The sequence below is a fragment of the Vidua chalybeata genome, chromosome 20 (assembly GCF_026979565.1).
Source record: "Vidua chalybeata isolate OUT-0048 chromosome 20, bVidCha1 merged haplotype, whole genome shotgun sequence".
Classification (NCBI taxonomy): domain Eukaryota; kingdom Metazoa; phylum Chordata; class Aves; order Passeriformes; family Viduidae; genus Vidua; species Vidua chalybeata.
This window is the reverse complement of record NC_071549.1, coordinates 8,090,258-8,111,408: the sequence shown is the minus strand read 5'-3', so window position 1 is coordinate 8,111,408 and position 21,151 is coordinate 8,090,258. Positions and strand designations below refer to the sequence as shown.

At 43.3% G+C, this 21,151-nt stretch overlaps 2 protein-coding genes across 3 annotated transcripts in view; one reads left to right on the top strand and one right to left on the bottom strand.

The window, feature by feature from the left end:
• The window catches only part of SPATA22 (spermatogenesis associated 22), a 45,736-nt gene that overhangs the window by 10,490 nt on the left and 14,095 nt on the right, over window positions 1–21,151 (bottom strand). Inside the window, exon 10 of one of the 2 annotated variants that reach the window (XR_008434295.1) lies at window positions 19,055–19,127. The exons of the other annotated variant lie outside the window; for it this stretch is intronic. The gene's annotated coding sequence lies outside the window, so the exon portion shown is untranslated. Of the gene's footprint in view, window positions 1–19,054; window positions 19,128–21,151 lie in introns of those variants that run through there. 2 annotated transcript variants of the gene reach the window in all.
• Window positions 1–21,151, top strand: part of LHFPL7 (LHFPL tetraspan subfamily member 7) — a 58,499-nt gene that overhangs the window by 27,990 nt on the left and 9,358 nt on the right. The window lies entirely within an intron of this gene.

Sequence of the window (21,151 nt, the reverse complement as noted above, 5' to 3'; positions counted from 1 at the left end):
GAATGATGGGAGGGAGGGATGTGCACTGTATTACAGCTTTTGAAACCCAGTGCTCTAAAGCTGTGTGTGCATGTGATGCATCCCAACTCTCCTGTATCCAGGGGAGGAACAGCAGCCTGTGTGCAGCCAGCCCCTTTCCCTGACCTCAGATTTAAGGTGAACAAACCACCAGGCCACAGCTGCAGGCAAGACTTAAAAATCCCCACAAGCCACCAAAAATAAAGATGTCTCTCTCTCAACACATGTGTAATGTTTCAAACCAGCCAAAGAACTGAATGTGAGACTGGTGCAGAAACAGATTCTCCAGAAAATTAACAAAAAGGATGTTTGCTTGGGGATATAGATAAGACAGGAAATTAGAGGTAAAACCTGAAAGCTGGAGATGGAAGAGCCTCCCTGGACCAGCTGTACTTCCTGGGCTCCCATGAGGCCCCAGTTTCAGTTTTTGGGCTGTGCAGCCCCAACTGCACCGTGTGTTTTTCAGAGCTGGTGCTGCCCAGTGACACCTCACAGCTACACTGTTAACTAACCCAGAAAAGACAAAACCTTCCCACCCCTTTCCAGTCAGCTTTTCCAACGTGGTGGTGGTGGTGAAAACCTTGATGCATCTCACTTTAATGTCCCTAGGGCTTATCGATGGATCCCAAAATTAGATCAGCAGACCCCAGCAGGCTCAGGAGTCTTAGCCAGGCTTGTTACCTTAATGAAATGCTAATTGCTGCTTCTGCAGACTAAAAAAGTGCCTTTGGTCCTACAGCAGCTTCAGTTAAGCAGTGTTAATTGCCAAAGCTAATTATGTTGCTGTTGCTCCTAGATACTGGTTCAGGTTAGGTGTGTAAACAATGAACCCAGTCAGTGCCCTGGGTGCTTTCTGTGCACAGAGCAGGTGCTGGCAGGGAACGGGGGCCACATCCTGAGCTGATGCCACACACACGATACAGGACAGGACCAGGGAGCTGACAACGTCTAGACAAGAGGCCTTGCAGCAAACCTTCTTCCTAAAATTTTTTGGATTTGAGTTTTGAGAGAAAACACTGGGGAAAAAAAAAAAAAAAAAACTGATCTTTCCTCAATTCCATAGGTACAGGTTTTATTCATTTGTTTAACCAACTGTCCTTAAAAAGCCTCAAATTTCTTCCATGATGCAATTAGTGGAAGCCAAGGAGCAAACAGATTTGGGGTCCACCTTCCCAAGGGAAAAAAACCCTTCAAATGCCTTTTTTGTTATGTATCTCACATCTGTTTCATTGATGAAATTCCCAGCTGAAAATGTGCATCATGTCAGTTAACCCACCAGAATTTTCCAGGATCTTTATGAAAGACCATTAGGATAAGATATTTTCTGGTTAGAGCAGCCTTGGATAATTGCTCCAGAGGGGTTTCCCTTTGCAAGGCCCTTTGGGAGCCACTGCTTTGGGACTGAAGGCAGAAGCAGCCCCGTGTCAGCACTGTGGGGTTCCAAAAACCAGGATGAACCTTCCCTGGGACACTCCCAGGGCAAACAGGAACAGCCTGGGAGAGCCACAAGGAAAATTCTCTTGAGTTTGGCCGTGCTGCTTTACTGTTCTCCTCCTTGTGCTGGGCAGGAGCAAAACAAAGCAGGCAGTGCTATAGGTTGTGATTCTGGAAAGAACTTTACAGAATCCTGCTTAGGGAACACGCAGTAAACCAGCTTTTATCCCAGATCCAATTAACAGCTGAGTTACGGACTCCAGTGGAATAAAGGCAGTGAATCTCCCAGCCTATTTACATGATTTATTAGAACACGGCTGTCTGCAGGAGCTGCTTTATGTTTCATTTATGAGGACACGAGGGGGTGAAGGCTCAGTTACCAAGCTGTTGGGGTGTTCCTACCCCAGCAGTGCTGAAATTCTGCTACAACAAAGGCACTAACAGACCCCCTTGCTGCAGCACTGCTGGCTGTTCATGGCATGTCAGCCACGGCTTCCAGACTGGGATTGGCAGAACTGCTGCTGGAAAAGCACCACTCATTTCCTCTCACTCCTTTCAAGGTTCATCTGGAGCAGAGAGCCAAAGCTCAGACATCCAGAGGGAAAAATCAGATGAGTTCCCAGCCTTGCAGCTGAACCAGCAGCAAGGGGCAATGCATGCAGTGGGAGTTTCTGTAACAAGCATGGAAAAGTTGGGACTGGAGTTTTCTCATCTCTGTTTCTGCAACTTCCCTTTCTAAGCATCTTCCAGGCCAGAAAAGGATATTTGAGCTGACAGCCTTGGAAGAGCTCCCCCATTTGATGTTTGTATGTTTGTAGAGGAAGCAGAGAAGGATTTTCAGTGACAGATGAAATCTGCAGTCCTTCTAACACACCAGAGATCTCTTCTAAATAGATTTTGCCTCTTGAAAGCCAAACTATAAGGTTTCTATTGCAGAGATGTTTGATACCAGGAAACTGAGTCTTGTGAGAAAATGAAAGTGTCCATGGTTTTCTCCCACTGCATTCAGTATTCATGTAAAATAGCTGCTTTCCCTGTCTTGCATAGCAATGCAGTAGTGAGACCAGCTGTTGTTTCATTTTTCCCTTAATTTTCAGAAGTAGCTGATACACAGCAATAGGAAAACACAGTCACAAGTAATGTGACTTTCTCTAAGTGTCTGATTTCAAGAAAAGTGTTTTTCTGTGTGTGGTGGGGTTTTTTTTTTAACACTTCAGTGGTGTTCTGAATAGCTGTTAAGATGGGAGGCTCCAATACCATGTTGTATCAATATCACAAAATTGGGTGCTCCTGAGGAAAGAAGTCTAATTAGGATTATTATTTATTGCTAGAGCAGCCTCAGATTTGGCAAGTCCTCTCCCAGCAAGACTGTGTTCACTCCTAGCATATGTTGTTTGGATCCATCATTTGAACTTAAAAGCTAAAAGTACTTTTTCTCTAATGGGTAGAGATGCAAGCTCTCCTCCAAATCTCTCCAGGAGGTGGAAGGCCCTCCCCAGGGTTGCCTTTTTCTGTTAAGTGTTCCTCTAATGGGCTTGGAGAGAAGCAGCACTGACACAGAGCAGAAGGAGCAGAAATCAGCCTTACAGAGGTGATATAAAGCTCCTGTTCCCAGCCATCTTCTCAGCTTCTCTGTTCACCTTATCCACTCAGTCTGATCTCTCATAAGAAAACCAGGCAACTCTCACGCTTGCATCCAAAAACTGACTTAAATAATATTTTAATGCCTATAGATACAGGTAAAACATTATTTGCAGAGAAAGCCATCCATTAAAAATCAGGTTGCTATATTTAGTTTTCTACTGTCAGATAGAGAATCAGGCTGCTTGTAAGGGACCAAGTTTTAACAGAGTAATTTGTCCATCTTTTCCCCTAAGATGCAGGTACACAAGTATCCCCAGGCTTTGGTATTCCTGAATGACTGCTAACACAGCTCTCAGGGGCACCTGAAACACCACAGAATAAGACACCTGAGCCTTGTGGGGACTTTTAGAAGGTGCTGTGATCTCTCATGTCCCAATTTAGGGAACTCAAGAGAAATAGCAGAAAACATGGTTTTAAATGAAGGGTGAGAAGTCTTAGATTAATGTACCAGTAGTTAAGTGTCTGCAACAGAAAATGGTGTTTTTCTTACAGTATTTCATGCAGTTCCTAGGTGTGAGACAATAAACTCTGCACACTCATCTTAATAAGGGATCTGCCTTGGGAGTGCCAGGGATTGGCATGGGCTGCTTTTGCAGGAGCAGTTTGAGTTCCACTAGAAATCAGGAGAGAGAATTCAGCTCTCAGGAGCACAGGGTCGTATGAAGAATTCAAACCAGGTCTCCCAAGCCACATACAGTGCCAGCCCAATCCCCCCTCCTGACTAGAAAGAGTCATTTTTCTCATTTCCCTCATTCACATTCACACTGGCAAGGGAGTTGATGCTTGCAAATTTAGCTCAAAGCTTTCAACAGCATTTCCACCACACCAGTGCAGAGCACACAGGTACCAAGGAAAGCATTCTTTGAAAGACAGAAGATTTCCAGGGCAGCTCCCTGCCCTTTGCAGCAGAGCTCAGGTGGGGTTTCTTGGAGCCACCTGCATGCCCAGTCTCCCAGCAGGGCTCCGTGGGGTAGGAGCACTGCTGCTGCAGAGTGAGGACTCAGCAAGGAGCTCCTTTCCAACCAACCTGACCAAGGCTGCCAGCAGGGAAGCATTAGGGGCAAAATGTTTCCTCTGGCTCTTCTTCAAAAGCCTGGAATGGACACAGCCCATTTTATCATATTGCTTTAGGATGAAATCAGCAGTGAGCTCAGACCAAGTTCTACAAAAGTCAGTGCAACACTTCAGGGTTTCAGTTTTACTGAGTTATCCGAAGTTTAGCAGCCAAGTAGCAAGTGTGAACAAACAGCCATTAACACTGTTGTTATTATTATTATTTACTGCCCTCAAGCATCCAGTACTGCAGGGGGGAGGAACAGGCTGGCACTTGTCCTCAGAAACCTGCAGCTTAGATTTAGTCACAGCAAAACAAAAGCTTCTATGTGCATCACACTCCCTCCCCTCCATCACAGTCACTGTGAGCTCTCAGTTTGAGGACAGCGCTGTACCTGACACTAATTAAAGCCATAACAAGAGGCACAGGTCTTTGTGCATAGGGCAGGGTTGAACCTGGCTCAGCCCCTCCAGGCAGCTGAATTTCCCTGTGTTTTGTGTCACAACAGGTCTGGTCAGCACATACCTGGGCAGTTCCTGGGCTCAGACAAGCAGTGCCATGAGCTGGCATGGTCTGATGACTTGTGATCACCACTCCAGACTTTAATAGTCACCTACAACTTTGATAACCAGCAATTGCTTGACTCAGCTCCCCTTCTTTCCCCCCCAGGCACTCCCAGTTTGCTCCTGGGAGCTCGTGGCTCTTCCCCATCGAGCTCCCCCCACTCCTGCTGACAAACCCATCTTTAAAAACTGTGTCAGCTGCGAGGATGCAGATGGTCGCATTTGCATCAAACAACTTTTAAATTATCATTCAAATTAAATTAAATTGAAAATGCAATGAGCTGTTCCTGTAGAACTCCGTGCACAAAGACGAGTTAATGAAGGTCACATTTGTAACCAGTGAGGAACATTTAAACTGCATCATGCTTGGCATGGGATACCATTAGAATAACATGCCTTTCTAAATAAGAATGAATTACTCTTAAAGGCCTTGTGCAGGATTACTCCCTGCTCCCAGAACAGCTTTGGGCCCTCTGTAGTCCAAAGAGGGAAGAGCTGTGTGGGTGCAGCAGAGCACCAGCAAAACTCACTGGCCACGAGGGTGAGGCCTCAGGCACCAGCCTGGGCCATCAGGTCCTGCCTGCTCTCCCTGCCTGGATGCAAAGGCAGGCACACCTGGAAAGGGCTGCCAAGGGAGCTGATTGAAAGGTGCAGTCCCCATGCCTCTGGCTGGAATTGCTTCATTTACACACACAGCACTGGGTGTCTATTGCCTTGCTCTGTGTTTGCAGCCATTGAAAAACTGCCCTGTAATGGTTTGGGTGACATCTGTCATCTTCATGGCTCTGTGCTGTCACAAAGATGTCACAGAAATGAGCCATGCCCAGTACTGTGTGCTGAGATGACAAATGTCACTTGTTTGGCTCCTTGTGGGGCTTGCCAGGGACCAGCTCCTGTTCTGATGCCAGGCTCCAATAAAACACTGGGTGAGTGCAGGAGCTGAGCCCTGACCGAGTGGCCCGAGTCCAGGCAACCACAGAGCAACAACCTGAGCAAGCCAACACAAAGCAAAAATTTGTAGTTACTCTTCTTTCTCTCTGCTTTGCATGATCCCTCACCTTATCTGCACCTGCTGCAGGCCACATCCCATGTTTCATCTCAGGAAATGAAGTAGCATTTTGTGTAGGGAAATAAATAGCAATAGTACATCCCAAATGCTCCTTAGCAACAGAAGGAGTGTTTTTACTCTTGTTTTTACATGGGCTCTGCTCCACACTCAGGTGCAAAGTCAGATGCTCAGAGATCAGAGAAACCTGTGAAATGGAGAGTAATAATTGGCACAATTTTTGTCATCTGCAAAGGCTTAAGAGCTGTTGGTTCACTGCAGCAGTAGCCTGCTGTCTCAGAGAAGAGCTAACACTTGCCATCAAAAGGGGACTGAAGTGCTTTGCTTTAAATAGCTGCTGAGGTTTTAGTTGCTTTAAAGTGACTGAGTGCATCCAAAATCTTAGAAAGCAACTGTTCTAAAATCCACCCTTCTCCATTTCTGCCATTATAACAAAAGCAGTCCAGTCACAGCTGAATGCAGCTCCTAATTCCTTGCAGGAAGAATCACCAGGTTCAGTTTCTGAGCTGAGGCCACTGGCTCAGTGGGTTGGCCCTGTCTGCAGAACATTGCTGAAAGGCAGCGATGTGCCTTTGCTTACTCTGAGCACAGCATTGCTCAAATGTTTTTCCTAAAAGCTTATAACAGTTGTAAATCTGAGGAAAACCCTTCTGATCCCTGTGGATGATGGTCTAATTTGTTATCAGCACAGCTGAGAACAAAATCTGGACCTGAGTGTTCTACTCAAAGCAAGCATTTGTGTGATGACATCTGAGAAATTGCAACAACTGGAATTAAACTATTTTACATAATCCATTCATAAGATAGAGCTCATAAATAATAGTAGGAAAACAAAATGTCAAGCCAAACTGATTTTAAAAAAAGCTTGAAAGCTGCCTTACAAATGAGTGGCACAATAGCAGCTCAGCAGTGAATGGTGATTTACTCTCTGCTTTGTAAACCAATGTATTTATCAATAGCTGAAGTTCAAAGATTATGCAAAAAGTCAACAACAAAGTCAAGGATATGTGACTAGGAGGAATGTGTCACACTGCTGCCTATATGGATTCAACAAAGGAATTTAAGGCTTTGTCTTCTTCCTGATAACTGCAGAACAACTCTGTCTAAAGCCACAGCTTCCCCCTGGCCATGGGAGCAGACTTCCAGCCCCAGTTTCTGCAGCCCCAGTTTTCAAGCTCTGGGGAGTTTAGTTCAATGCTGCCTTTTGCCTCTGCTAACTGCTGTGCTACGTGACCAGCCTGTGGCTCAGACACAGCTCAGTTCTCACCCCGGAGAGCTCAGGGATGAGGGATGTTTCAGAAGAGATGAAGACTCCAGGTCTGGCCTCTGAGTTCTCCTGCACAGCACCCAAGTGTTGCAAAGAGGAGCCTTTACACTGTCAGTTCATTTTCTCCTCAGAATCTCCATGGGAAGGGAATTTTCCCTCTTTAGATGTTCTATTAGAAACTGCTGAATGCAGAATCCATCAAATGCATTAAAAGTCCATTAAGTCTGTAAGGCTGCTGTTTGTTTTCCTGTGCTGGCTGAAGAATTTGGAAGGCCATAAGCTGCATGTTGCCTGTGGCAGATTATCCTGTGCTGTGTGCTCTGGCTGCAATATCCTGTGTGCAACAGGGATATGTGGCTTCAAGAGATGAGAGGATACAAGGCCCTTTCAATCTGCCTGTGCCTTTGAACTGTGCCACACAAAAATGACAGCAGTGGGAGACACAGAAAATGATGCCCAAGAAGTTTGGCCCAAAATAACTTCATCATTTGCATCAAACAATTCTGTCTGAGATATTTACCTTTAGTCAGTTCTGAAGTGCACATTCTTCCCTAATAACTGCATCAACAGGTGACACTTTGCTCAAATTATAGCTAGATCTTCATTAAAGTAAGCTGAAGATGATGGTACTGAAAAAGTCATGTAGGATAAATATCCTGGAGCATTTAACAAACTTGTATTCATTCATCAATTCTACCTCTTTTCTAATTCTAATTCTAACTCATTCATCTAATTCTAATTCTTTCAGGTAACACCATGAAATAGTTATTTTTAAGATAAAACAAAGCACAACAATTCTGTGCAGCCCAGGATGATCAGGGGATTCGGGCAGGGCAGGCTGACTGGGACACAGGATTAATCTTTGCAAACTAATGTTGAGCCAAGTGGGGAGTTCCAGCCAAAGCTTGCTCCAGCAAGTGACGTGCAGTGATTCTGATGAATCCTCACGACACCCTGCTGAGATCTGGGGATGTTGTATAAACATGCAGCATCTTGGAATCTTGCAGAGAGCAGGGATACACCTGGTGCAGCACAGAGGTCAGAGCTGAGTGTGTGAGACACTTGTCTGGTTTGTTGCAGCCTCCTGGGAAATTTGTTTGGGTTTGGTTAACTCGACTTTTAAATGCAGGCATCCTACGGAAGGAAACTTCCCTGAATGACAAGTCCGATGTAGTTAAACAAAACCATTTTTGAAATGCAGAACTCCAAACGTGATTAAAATGCAGGGTTTCCAATGTATATTTCATCAAGGCTAAACATGAACAATCCTTTTAAAGTATTTCCTTTGATGGCTGGCTGTTTATTTGGATTCAGTGATGCAGGTTTGGTGAAAGAATGTGTCAAACAGGTCAAGAGGCGAGACGGACACTGTGCCCTGGAAATTCAAGCCTTTATTATCTGGTCTCCACGGGATTTCCTTTCCTACATGGAAAAATGTGTGGTAATGCCATAGCAACAACAAAGGAACAAACATAGCAGGACATGTCTCTGCTGTTTAAGGCTTAGTAGACTGGATTTTGTAAATGACTGCATTTCCAGAACAGTTATTTTGCTTAGAATAATATGAACAATGAGAAGCTGAACTAAAGGCACAAGAAATAAGGATGAACAGCTTTCCATCTTCTCCTTGAGGATTTTGTCTGTAAGGCAGAAGGAGCCTTATAAATATTAAGGACGAGTTGAAAAATCCTCATTTTAATTTCAAACTGATTCCTCTTCCTCATCTCATACCACACTTAGAAAGGAATCATCCTTAAGCCCCATGATAAACTCCTCACCCTGTGTGGGTAAGCGCAGATGCAGAATACTGCACGTATTCTCTGCCAGCCAGTTCCCACAGACAAAATCTGCTGCCTGCCTGTTAGGAAGAGAGGCTTTGCTGAAGGATTCAGGGGTTAAATGGCCCTTGGGGAACTGGGATGTCAGTGGAGATTCACAAAATGGGAAGAGAGAGTGGCACTTTAAGGCTGGGCACCTCCTGGTGTGGAGGTGCTGCTCCCAGATGGTCCTGTGGGCCAGCAGGACACAAAGCAAGGCATAATCCATCTTCTTCCCTATGGATTTGCTCTAGGATGCCACAGGAATGCATGGCTCACCGCCAGTTCTCTTAAAGCCACATGCAAACAGTAGATCAACATGATTTATCAAGATCAGTTTATAACCAAGACACTGATCTGTCAGTCAGCAGCCCCAGAGGGAAGTTTTTGCAGCCCTCCCAGACCCTTTAAGATCCTTGACATGAAATGCAAGGCTTTCTGAGCTGCCTCCTGACCCTTCCTGTGACCTGCCTCTCACAAACCATTATTCTCCACAGCAGAGCCCATCAGCACCTGTCATGGAAGGGGTCTTGGCTAAGAACTCACAGTCTGGCTGTTGTATTTCAAACCAGCTCTTTATCAGAGGAGACCAAAATCATGCCAAGAAAAGATCTAAGGAGGTGTGTGTGAGAAGGAAAATAATCCCTCCAGTTTTCAGGACCAATGGGGAACTATAACCACCTTTCATGGTTACCCTGGTTTTACTGGAGTAGATCTCTGCCTGGCTTGCAGTGCCTTCATTTGCAAATCTGCTTTCCATACCCATCACAGGCTCTAAGAAACTGCACCTCTGACCTCAACCTCTGCCCACTTACCCACTATTATCCTGCCTCTGATTTCACTAGGAGTGTCTTTTCATACATAAAGAGTAGCCAGTGTCCAGACCCATCAAAAAACCTCATGAGGAGATGTCCCAACATGCCTCAATAATTAACATGAGCACATGGCTCACAAGCACACTGATAGGGCTTCATCCAAAAAGCTCCTTCATAAATAAGAGCTGCCCTAATTATATGAATTCTCTAATAGTTCAATACATGCTGAAATCATTTCAGTAGGCATAAAAAGACGTATCATGAGATTAACACTTAAACAGATTGCAAACATCTGGCTTTGGAAAGTGGATTGGTTAGACAGCAGCTTTTGCAGGGCTTTGCAGGGTTATTTTCCCCTTTGGATTAATCTGCTTGACTACAGAATAAGTATTTTTCTGACCTGCCAACAGAGACAATATTAATAGTTTCTAATTCTTTAGTCAGCTGAACAGAAAGGTGAATGCATGCTTGGGATTGGATAGAAGGGAGTCTTTATGATCCTCCAGCATCCCTTTAAATTCTCCTTCTGTCACTTGCAACAAAACAGGCACTTTTTGGTATGGAAAACACATGCCACACAAAGAAAGAGGAAAAATAAGCCTGCCACCTCTAAAGGCAGAACTGCACTCAGATTTATGGGGTTGTGGCTAAGGAACAGAATAACAGCTGATATCTTTTATGGGTGATTGGGAAAAGGAAAATGTATTTCATATACCATTATGTACTATTACACAATGGTTAGTCATCTCAAAGAGGTATTAGATAGACTTTTTTTTTCATTAAAATGCCATTAACAAATGAAATGGGTGGGAGGAGCCATTGGATTGGTAGTGGTAAATGACCTGATCACAGGTGAGTAATAATAATTATGCATCAGCAATGATCAGTGCCAACGTGACAGATAGCTCAGATCTGACCAGTAATATTTGGCATCAAACCTCATTTCTATGCACCCAGCTTCCTGCCTTCTATCTTTATCACCCAGTGCATTTTCTTTTCTGAGAGCAGGCTGATTGCTACTAATCTTCCAGCCTGTAACCTAATGCTCTCTGTTTAAATGAAGTCCCCATATTGTTGATAAAGAGTCATTGTGTTCGCTTATCTCCCTCCTCTCCAGAAGTGATAGCAGTAAATCTGACTTCTCAATTAACCTGTGCTGAATTAGAATCTTTATGATCAAATTGGTTGATGTCAGTTTGGATTTTTTTTTTCTTTTTAAATCTGGACTGCTTGAAACTCAGTGGGAATTAGGATTTGTGTAACTCACCAAAGCCTCTTTCTGTGTGTCAGATTGCTGTGGTGTACACAGATGAGAAGCCATTTTCCTGTCATTCTTACAAATTGCTTCTCTTCCTGAAATTTTCGAAGGAGGAATGAATGTGGCATTGGGTTGCAGGGAAAGCAACAGAAATGAGATCATTTACACCATGGAAAAATAATGGATATTTCACAGATGTAGCAAGGGAGAGTGTGGCATAGATCTGTCTGTGAGACAGGAGCCAGACCCTCTACAAATTCATTACAATTATTATTTTAAATGTATTTTTCTGGGATGCAACGTTATACATTGGCATGTGAGAATGAAGACATTCAAAACTCAGTATATTTATGTCAGCTGTGTATTTTCCAAACCATTCTTTTCAGATTAAAGTAATCTGTGGCTCACAGATGCCACATCCCATATGGGAATCTCATCAAAGGGTGGGGAAAAATTGAATGAGTCAAGAGAGGCAAGAATTTCCAACCAAGCCAAGGGAAGAGGCTCGTGGGTTGCTGGGCTGGGAGCACATCCAGCCCTCCAGCTTTGACAGCACCATCAGCCTGGGCTTTCCTTGCTCTGCTCCACAGAGCAGGGATCTCTGGTGCAGGGACATCCTTCTGTCCTGCTTTAGAAACCTGGTGTTAGACACTGTCTTCCCTGAATGTCTTTAAGTAGGGTTTAACCTGGCTTGCTCAAATTCCTTGGCATTTGACATAGATAAGCCAAGGTTAATTACAGAATGTTTAATTAGAGACTCTATCTAAGATCATCAAAACGTCTCCTACTTTAAAAAGCACATAAATCTCATTAAAATATGGATACCTAAGAAAAGATATTTAGTGGCTAAATGGAAGCCCTGTCATTACTGCTTCATTTCCTTGCTGCTGTTTGAGTTTTGACGGGAAGGGCACTGGCAGATGATCCTACTCTGATTAATACAGTTCTGTTGAAGATTTCACCTATAATTATCCCCTGTAGGAACACAAGGACCTGGCCAGGTTTAAATCAGCATGCCTCAGATATCTCCTTTATTCACCACTTCAAATATTTTTCTTGTTCAAACAGGGATGCGTAGCTGTAGTTCTTCTAGACTGTGTTTATCTGGCACAAGAAAGGCTGCACTGACACACAACCTCACAGAGAGGTTGGTACAAACACATTTCCTGTCTCTCCACTACAGATTAAAGCACAAACCAAAACTAATGCTATAAAATAAAAACTGGTACAATGCAAAAGTTGTGCCAAAATACACACTTGCACTGACTCCCATGTGCAAGATGTGCTGTAAAACTCCAGCTCAGAAGTGCAGACTTTTCCTAACTATACTACTTTGCTGAAGATTTCAACAAATGTTTTTTCTCTTTCCATCCAATATTTATGTTTTCCTTGTTAGATTCTGTTTAAATTCCCATTATTTCAGGACCATCTTGTCATGCTTGTACAGTATTCCAAAGCACCTCCCAGATAAAAGACATTAAGGTCATCTATGATACTATAAATAAGAGGCTTTTTTTAAGGAAGTCCTTGAGTCATTTTGCTGTAATGACAGCAGGGCTCATCAAACAGCTGCATCTCCTGCCCAGACTGGGGACGTTTGCAGTGCCTGCAGTTTTTGACATTCCCCAAAGTGACCCCGGGGGATGTAAATCGGGCTGCAAAAGGAGCAGAGTGTCAAAGAGCAGCCCGGGCAGGGCCTGGGGCTCTCCTCCCTTCCTCAGCTCCTGCCCATCTGCCGTGCTCAGCAGGGTGGTGTTGTCCTGGGCATGGCAGCCACTGGCACAGCACGGAAATCCCACACCTGGTTTGTCCAGAGTCTCCCAAGCAGTGCTGGTGTGGTAGCACCTTTCACAGCCACATTTAGCTCTGTGTTTCAGCTGTGCTGGTTTGGGGGATTTATCTCACCTGGGTATCAGGAACAGGGAAATCAGACTGGCTTTGAAGGGCTCTTTCCTCCTCCTGCTGGGGGTGCTCAGAGCTGAGAGAACCCTGCTGAGCACTTGCTCAAACTGCTGAAAGTTCAACTCTTTATGCTACAGAAGCAAAACTTCCCAGTGAATACATCAGGCACACTGGGGTTTGATTAGAACTTTGTAATTTGCCACTGGACAAATCTGGAGTGGGAATGTGTCTGCAAGTCATTTCACAAGGTCCAAGGGGTTATATCCTCCATGAGTCGCTGAACACAGGTGAACTTTTATAAAATATTGCTCTGTCAGCCCTTCCCCGTGTGTGTACAGAATACCAAGCTTCCAGGCTGCTGAATTAAAGCTGTAAATTTGAGCTGTCAAAGCCAAAAGATGTTGGACCAGGCAGCAGGTACCTTTATGACATTTCCTTATTACAAGCACTGAGATGCAATTGTTCATGGAGGGCATTAAATCAAATTGTGGACGGAAGCTGTGACAGAACCCCCCAGGCTCCTGCCTCACCACAGGCACTGCAAAGTACTCACAATTAACCTGCGTGGCTGGAGAGCTGCACAGGGGAGATGCTTTTCTTTTGGATGGATTTTGCCATCCCAAATGTAACCGTGCACTGTGCCACAGAGCAGTTGCAATTACCTTAATGAACTAAAGCCTGTGGAGCAGCTATTCCATCAGGCTTTTGGGACAGCATCTGCTGTGCTGCCCCCTTGGCAGTAGTGCTCCACTGAGCTGCATCCTCCTAAAATGGCATCAGGCTTGGAGGAGCAACCATTTGTCCAGAGACACAGGAGAAAGAATGTATTGATGGAATTAATGATGCTAGAAGGGTACTCCTGTGCTGAGCAGGTTATTTGGCTGTTGGTTGTATCTTACATGACCTGCAATAGATCAGCAGGTGCAGTGACTCTGACAGGAGCTCACCTGTCTGCACTGAGTGAAAAGTTTGGGGTGGGCACGTCCCTGGGGACAGCAGAGGGAAACCTGAGCTGTCAGGCCAATTCAGCCAAGGCCATGGCTCCCCATCAGAGCAGTTTACTCGGGCTTTGTTGTTAATTGTTTCACTCATTGCTTCTTTGTAGTCCATCAAATTTAATTCTGTCCATGGATGCAGTAATTACACATTCCTGGTTTTATGAAGGGCTAATAGACCACCTAAGGCTTTGTGTAAATTAGTGTATATTTCCTCCTGCAACGCTGCTGTTTGTCCTGTGTTGTGCTGGCAGGTGCAAAATGTTCCTTGCAAAAGCATATGGAGAATCACTGAAGTACAGCAAATGCTGATGGGTTTTCCCATCAGGACAGGGTTAAAGGATCATGTTCTTTATGATATATATGAGCACAGGGTTTACTTTATATTTCTTCTGTAGCCTGAAATACCTTAAAATTGCTGCTGAGAAAGCAGATACCTCAGAGGAAAAATATTCTTATAAAGGACATGGAGGCAAAATAATAATTTCAGGAGGTGCTTAAGCCAAATGGGAATGGTGACAGTGAGCAAACAGCCTGAAAGGAGCAGGGAACCTTGTCTGGTTTGCACTGAAACACAAACTCGTGGAGCAAAGTTTTTAGGCTGGCTGCATAAAAATTAAGGATTCTGTAGGGAAAGATAAACTGGTGTTGTCAGATATTAATCTGCTAGTCACGCTGCAAGAGAATTGTGGTTCTTTGTAGATATCTGGGGCTAAAACCTGGCCTAATGAGGCTGGTGGCAACATTTCTGTTGACTCAGTACGTGCAGGATTTCATTCTAATTCTTTAACTGTTTTTATTTCCTGTAAATAATCCTGCCTAGAGCTGAGGAACATTTTTAAGTAAGCTTTATTCCTCAGTGCTTAACTATAATACATTAATAAATCAGTAGCCAAACTAAATAACTACTGGTTTTTTATTATATTTCAGCCTTCTCATTTATTTCTGGTTTTCCTCTTTCTCATGTTATGCTGAAAAGAAGTCCAAAACCTACATTTTCTGGCAATTTTGAGATGCCCATAAGAAGGGTAACAGATACTCAGTTCTCCACCAAGCAATCCCTGCCATGTGCTCAGGCAGTGGTGGAGGGAAAAGCACAGCATTAGTTCAGCTTTGGTTCCCTTCCCTTTCTGCGGATCCCATGAAATTGAAAAAGCAAGAAGAAAAATATCAAAAGATCCCATCACATTTTCTCCAGTTTAAAGTACTAACTATCATGTTATGCAAAAGCCTGAGGTAAGCCTCAAAGCTGGATCTCTTACATGGCAATTTCCTTGAAGAGCTGTTGGATCACATTTTTGTAAGGGTTTCTTCTACACACGAGTATTTTATTGCATCTGTTTATCCCAGTAACCTGGAATTCATTTATCTAACAAAGATATTTCCATGAGTGAGCTTCCAACACACAGAGGAAAAATATGACACATCTGCTTTTAGTTTGTCCTTTCTGTGGCTAATTTAAAAATGAACACCAAGGGAAATACGTGTCAGGCACAGAGGATTCACCTCATTACTAGCAAACTTCCAATTCAGAACAGAAAATAAAATCTGAAATAAAGATTTCAAATGCCACACTGCAAACTTCTAGATGGCAACAGCTGTGCCAAACCAGAGAATTAATATGGCTGTGATGGAGTGGAGGAAGGATTGAAAGTGGGCAGCTTCTTGGGTACTAAAAAACAGGCAGGGATTTAGATCAACTGGTGAAAAATCCTTTAAATCTTCCAACTTGCCCCCAAGTCTCTTGCACAGTGATCAGATCCTCGTGTCCTCCCCTGAACAGGGTATCTGAGCAAACAGCAGAAATGCCTTCATTTGGGAGCTCAATGCATTTAGAGTCTCTGAAATGGATGTGGGGCCTCTTTCTGCCTTTATCAGACCAAACCCTAATGGAACTGGGACAAGAACAAGTGCTAAGACATGGAGTGTTATTTCTTAGAGGGAAAATGAGTTCAATGAATGGAAACTTTTGGGCTTTGATGGCTGATGTGTGCACTTAGGGTTCATCATTTGCCCTGCCTAGATGCACATCACTTCTGCCAGAACAAATGAGCATTTTCCTGATTAATCAGGAGCCCTCAGGGAGCTGCTCTTTCTGTACATATATTATGATCATTAAGGAGCCTGACTACCCTGTTCTTGTTGCAGGATGTGGGAAATGCAAAGCAAATTGTGCAAACTATGCTCTGTTTATTGGACACATTTCTCTGTATCCTTTTCAGTAATGGTGTAATTCAGTATTACTGAGATGACAAATTATGTATTTAAGTTCATTTTCCCATGCTGCCTCATAAATGTTATTAACTCAAACATTTAAATGCACAAAGATGGAAATGCTGTGGGGTTTTTTGGCAGTGCTGAAGGAAGCCCCTGTCACAGGGGTGTTTCTCATTGCTGTGTGTGGGGTTGGCAGCCTCAGCCTGTGGCAAGGGGGTCCCAGCTCTCAGCAGGGCACAGCTGAGCAGGGCTGGCTGCTGGAGCCACACAAACCCAGCTGCTGGGCTGGCACTCCTCCCAGAGCATCCTCACACCCCACGGTTTGGACTGAGCAGCAGGACAGGGGACAGAGCCCTTAACTCTGTTTGCAAGCACACCTTTCACTCTGCAAACAAATTACTGCCTAAACCACATCTGACAGGCTGCAGAGTAATTGCTGTGGGAGCAGTGCCTGACTTTGGGGGGCAGGAGTGGCTGTGTCCACCTGACAATCAGGGGGCTCCTCCCACCCACACAGGTGTCTCACCATTGTTCTGTACTGGACACCTAATTAAACAGCAAATTAACATTAATTGCTACCCCTTCTACTGGCACAATCACCTCATTCTGGTACTGCATAAGGCTGGTGGAGGCTTTCCACTAATGCTTTTCTCACATGAAAGAGAATTTTGCTGATATTGTCCTCTGCTGGGTCTACACTGATTTCTTTTCTAAAGTTTAAAATATATGATGTAGTGCTCTTGAAAAATTAGAAAAACAAATCATCCTGCAGCCCCATAGGTAATGTTTCAAATGCTGGCTAAAGCCTATGTGAAAGGAGAGAGAAATATGCATTTTTTTATTACAAGACCTGAACTTAGAAATTGGCTTCACTTCTCTGACACCCTGGACTGGAGGGCACCATTTTTCTGGCACTCTCACAACTTAACAAGGTCATTTGCACTCCCAGAAGAAACTAAAAATTCATAAGTGGAGTTTCAGTTGATTAAAAAAAAGAAGGAAAAAATACTGATTTGCAGTTTCTTTACATAGAAATATATTCAGGGAAACATTGGGATCTTATCGCTACAGTTGCAGTCTTAAATAGTTCATTTATTAAGAAAGTTCAATGTTTATTTAAGCATTTCAGTTCCCCTTTAAAAATAAAATCTAGAAAATAAATAAAGTTCAATGTCAAAAAATCCATAGTAGAGTATTCTTGTATTAATAAAACAATGGGAATAATACAGATGTCCTTGAGAGTAACTCTTTCTTACAGAGATAAGGTAGTGATTAATGGGAAATTTGTTCTTGCCAGAGGTGGCTTTCAACAGTAAGTAAATAAATAGTATGATCCCATTCTTGCAGTCTACCTACCATAAATATTATTAATCTGGTAATAGGAAGCTGTAATACTGCTGGCTATTTAGAGGTTAAGATTCTGAAAACACCCTTGCCCCTAAGGTTATTTTGTTGATGATGTAATTTACTATAATGCCCCAGGAAAAAAAAAATGGCATGGCAACCAATTCAATTCAGTTTTAAAATAATTTCCAGAATAGAATGCTTATTTCTGACAGTCACTGCACCTGGTCAAAATCAGCTAAAGAGCTTAGCCTCAAGGAATGGAACAGCCTCTATGAAGCTGGATTTTAAACCTGAGGGAGTGCTGGAGCAAATTTATATGGGTTATGTCCAGTGGCACATGTGCTGCAGCAGCTGGACTGCCCCTAAGCACTCAGTGGGAAGCAGGACATTGCCAAAAGGCACCAACCTCCTGCAGTTCTCCTTAGCCTGAAGTTATTGCACAAGAGACAGAGGACTTCCAATAGAACCTTAACCAGAAATAGGAAAAACCCTCCTCCACACAGACATTCCATTTTTCCCATAGTTTATTTATGAATTCTGAATTTCATGGGTAAAATTTATTAACTAAGTTATTCTGTCAAGAAATATAAATGATGATCATTTGTTAGCTGCACCTCTTGAATAATTGTATCAAAGTGTAATAAAATTATTGAGGGGATTTATTAACCTGATGAAGTAACTCATTAAATCCTTCAAAAGCATTAATGAAGGAGGAAGTTTGGACCTTTTGGTATAATTGGAGATGGGAAATTGTACAGCTGGGCCAACCTGATAAGAAGGATCAGACATCCCAAAACACTTTCATTTAGCTGGTAATTTGGGGCATTTCTATCACTACTCTGGATTTCAACATTATTTTTCTAATCTAGGTAGCTCTGCATCAGAACACAACTATTTTTTTTTTTGTTTTGTTTTGTTTTTGTTTTACTACTTTCTTCTTTCTTCTAGCAACTTTGGACTGAATGAAGCTCTTGTGTGAGATGTGGCTGGGGTTCTCTAAGGCTGATCTGTCTGCTGTTAACTGAGGGTGGCTGGACCAGCCCAGGACAGTTTTGACCACAGGTTTTAAGAGAACATTATTCAAAGTTTCTGTGTAAGACCTGGCTAAGGAACACAGGGGTCAAACAAGGCTGAAGTCAAAACATCAGCTGTGCTGTGCTGATTCATTTGCACAAACAGCCATCAGTGACAGCAAACCCTGCTCAGGGTTGGATATTAAAGCTGGATATTAGAAAGAGGGTAGGAGAGAAAGGATCAGAGTGCCTTGTGCACCTGAGGATCAGTGCTGGCATCACCTGCTGCATTTCCAGGCAGCTTTCAGTGAAGTAGCAGTTGCTATCCCATTTTCCATCTGCAGAGAGCACCTAGTTCAAGCCAGAGCTGAGTCCATTTATAATGTTTTTAAAACCACTGAATGGGTACATCTGCACTGTTCCAGTGTGCAGCATTAAAGATCTTCCAAGCACTCAGGGAGCATCACTGCTGGAGGTGCTGCTCTAACCCAGTCCAGCAGGACAGGGGTTGCATGTGGCTACAGCTGTGTGGCACCTGGGCTGGGAGAGAGGAGCTCTGGAGCAGACAATTATTTCCAACATTACTCGTGGTGTGGCTGATTTATGGTGGGCTGGAATCAGCAGCATGAAATGAGGGTTGTTACAGAACTGTTCTTTATGATCAGGTGGTGGCACGTGAGCTTCTGCTGACTGATGACATTCACAGGACTAGGACATCTGAGAAACAGAAAAGTCTGCTTTCAACCCCCTGTCAAGCAGTTTTTATGAGGAGATTTGAAAACATGCAATTTGTGTCTTCCTCATAGTTCCTGTGCCCTGGGAAAACTGAAGCTGGTCTTTGTAGCTTAAATCAATTAGGAGAAGGATGTAGGATGTCTTTTTTGTTTTAGGCATGCATTTTTCATGGTTGCATTCCAGATAAAACACTGTTGTGTCAGGGATTCTAATCACCTTTCAGCCATATATGTAAAATACTTGTCTCTGAAAGAGGTAATGAATGTGCTATCCCTGAGGCTTGGAGGCTGCTGGGATGTGAAGTGCAGCTGTAATGAAGGGAGACGTGGGCATTATTCTCAGACCTCCCACCACCACTGCCTCGGCTGCCAGCGTGCAAGATGAGGTAGAGAATGGGCAAAGTCAAAATAAATTCACTGTACAACACTTTCCAATAAGGTCACCTCTGGTGGAAGGCTGGTATTTAATGGCCACCAGCTTCATTATAAATCTGTTTTCGTCAGCGTCTGCTCTGCTTAAATTGTGAGTCTTGGGAGAGGTGAAAAGATTGATTTAAAACAGACCTGTGGGCTGAGCAGGTGGGGAGGAGAAGGGAGCAAATGTGTCATGTGGAATCATGACTTTTCAGGTGATCTACACATCACTGCCTGTCTTTTGGACCTCAGCCCCTGTTCTAAATAGCTATTTAAGTACTTGGATTTGACAGGCAGAGCAGGAGCCAAGACCTGCTGCAGGCTGGGCAGCATCTCCCCTTCCCAGGTGAGCTGGCTCCAAAGCAAAGACAATATAAATGTGTTTGTTCCCTCACTCCCTGCAGCTGCACAGGGACCCAGGCTGACACTGGTTCTTTTGCAAGGGAATGCATCAGATGGTAGGTGGAAGCTGCTCTTGTTCTCAGCCAAAAGATCACAAGAAAAGGCATTAATTTAAATTTTCAATCATCAGTTTCATTCCTTGCTCATGCTGAAGAACATAGCAGTTTTGGCAAGGATAGGTTAATTAAGAAGAGAAGCAAAGCGTTTGCCACCCTGATTTCTATTTGTAGAAATGTGCATTGCTTAGAAATGTTATGTTTACCTAAAATAGAACAACTGAAATATGCACTTTTTATTAGCACTTCTTGACTGTTGAATCAAATGTGACACAAAGATAAGGGAACACAGGCACATTACAGGCATGATACATTCTGAACATGCTGCTCTCAGCTAAAGAATCCAACACTTAAATATGTCAATATTACATTATTAGTCTGCTTCTGTGTTTGCTTCTCTGAGAGAGATGAAGCGAGCATGACTTAAATAATTTCCAAAAAAAAAAAAAAAATAGAAAATCTATGTAATTATTGAAGCAGTACAAAAGAGGAAAATCATAATGATTTCCAGTCCCCATTTCTTAGCTCTCTGACTCTTGTAAAATTTCGTGTAACATGCTGCTATTTTGAGAAACATTAGCTCTTGTCTCTCTTTTACAGTCTGCTAAAGAGGCTGTATTTCTCCTAACCTTGCAGATGACAAAATGCACTCCTTCACCATAGCCTACACAGTGCTGGATCATTTCAGGCTTTTCGAGTAAATGACACGCAGCTCTATAACTGTATGATTAGGCCCATAGATTACCAGATTACAGCTATAAATCTTCACCATAGCTACCACTCACTTGGCAGAAATAGTCAAGTTTCATCATTTGTTCTCATGTAGAAAACATGCTGTGAAATGCAGCCTCAAAGGTCACCAGGATGGCATTTCCTTTTGTGGCCCTTAATAAACTTGCAGCTAATGCAGTAATTACCAAGCCCAATTACCTCTGTGATGGTTTCAGAGAATTTCTTTCCCAAAGTCTGGATAGTCAGATTCCACTCCCTTCAGTTAATAAATAAAATAGATTCAGCTATTCCTACAGTTGTTAGACATTTCTGAAACAGGCTATTTGTAGAATGAGGGAGCTGTGCCAACAGAACCTGAGTGGGGTATTTTAATGGCACTAAAAATATTTTTAAAAGGTGCATG